General features: G+C 40.6%; 1 pseudogene; it reads left to right on the forward strand.

Moving 5' to 3' along the window:
• Window positions 1-2,003, forward strand: part of LOC122332265 — a 26,691-nt pseudogene that overhangs the window by 18,044 nt on the left and 6,644 nt on the right.

Consider the following 2,003-nt stretch of genomic DNA (forward strand, 5'->3'; position numbering starts at 1 on the left):
ACAGCATTCTGAATTTTTTTTGTCTTCACCTCAAGGTCCTGGATGGGCTTAATGCAGGAGTCAAGCGGCTGGGCTATTCTATATCTGGAGGACTAGATGTCGATGGGAATTTTTATCCAGATCTAGCTATTGGCTCTCTCAGCGATCAGGTTGTGCTTTATAGGTGAGATATGAACCTCCCGTTTGAACTGAAAGCATGTGTCCCGTAACAAAGATATCAACTGAATGTTTAAAAAAAGATAGATGCTTTCCGGTCATTATTACTTATGTTTTACAATATGTTTTAAGATCTTTTGTGACTCTTTGATTGCTTGTCCATTAGGTCACGTCCGGTGGTCCACGTGATACGAGACATTTCCATCGAGCCTCAGTATATTGATCTGACGCAGCACAGCTGCCAGGGCCAAGATGGCGTTTGGTCAGAAGTCACTTTTTATTTGATTGCACTAAGTACTGAACTTGTAAATATGTTTCTACAGAGGTCTTATTGTGTCTTTATACTGTGTCTATGACATCTTCGACGCTGTTTGATAGCACTTGTAATGAGCGTGTTCTTCATCTAGTGTGGATGTGAAGGCCTGCTACACGTACACTGCTTATCCAGACTCCTACTCGCCGCATATCAGTAAGATCTACCATCACAGCATATATATGGTGTGTGTGTGTGTGTGTGTGTGTTTGAATGGCTCTGTGTTGCTCTCCCACATCAGCTCTTGGTGTGCATTTTGAGGCAGACGTAGAGCGCAGGAAGTTGGGTCTTCCTCACAGAGTTTACTTCCTGGACCGCAGTTTATCAGAGCCGGAGTATGTTCATTCGGTGGAAGTAGAGCTACGCGGACAAAAACATCCTGACTGCCAAACAGTGACTTTTGTTGTACAGGTAAAATTATAACTGCGGGTGAATGGAGTATTGATTTTTTCCACCACTATTAATCATTTTTGGTGAACGCTGAAAGCAAGTGGAAAGAGGGTCAACAACACTTTGTGATCAGACTACTGAAACCACTCAATGAGGCATTTGTAGTCAAAGTGTGTATCTGTACTGAANTAAAATATGGTATTAAAATGATTGCAGCTGCGCTTCGTCCCACCTCAGACCTGCTATAAAGAGGATGAGATAAGAGAGAAGGGTCTCAGTGATGTCTGATCACAAGTGAGCACACGAGAGGCATATTAATATCAGATGAAATGATAAGGAACTCTGCTTTTGTCACTTCACTAGGAAAACATTCGGGACAAGCTGCGGCCCGTCTCTCTGGCTATCACACACACTATAAGGAAAAGCAGACATCACCAACACACGGGACATAAACACCACAACCAGCTGAGCCCAGTGCTGAGCCTCAGTCCCTCAAACACACTCTACTCTGAGGTAAAACATGCACTGCTCTTTGATTTTCTGTTTAGTAACTCTACATCGTACATTTAACCCGGTGTAAGGTTGAATAATTAACTGAAAAAAAATGACGTGATTATGGCTGCTTTATTTTTAAACTTAGTGCATTAGGATGAACAATTTGTATTTGCTCACAGTTTATTCCACACATGTACTTCTGCTCCACATGTCCACACTTAATATTAATATTTCCCATTGTATTTGTGGGGATATCTGTAAGCTCACATATGGTCATATTGTGGTATAGACTACATGATGAGTATGAAGTGGTCCACACAAAGTATTCGCTAATTTTATAACTTACATTAAGGATTGATCTTCCAGTTACGACCCTAAACCTAAATCTCAAAGTTTCATTGCATTACTGCAATATTAGACTTAGAAATGAAATTGAATTCCTGTGTATTCATTTGGTAAGTAGTCAGATATCCATTTCATGCCAGGTTTATTTTGTTAAAATGGCTACCTGTCTTTACATTATCCTTTAGGTAACTTTCATGGAATGGTGAATGAGAACGTTGTGACAACAGTGAATGAATGCGTGAGCTGTCTGTCTACTTCTCAGGTTAATTTTGTCAGAGAAGGGTGTGGTGAAGATAAAATATGC

This window comes from Puntigrus tetrazona, unplaced genomic scaffold (assembly GCF_018831695.1).
Source record: "Puntigrus tetrazona isolate hp1 unplaced genomic scaffold, ASM1883169v1 S000000008, whole genome shotgun sequence".
In the NCBI taxonomy this organism is placed as follows: domain Eukaryota; kingdom Metazoa; phylum Chordata; class Actinopteri; order Cypriniformes; family Cyprinidae; genus Puntigrus; species Puntigrus tetrazona.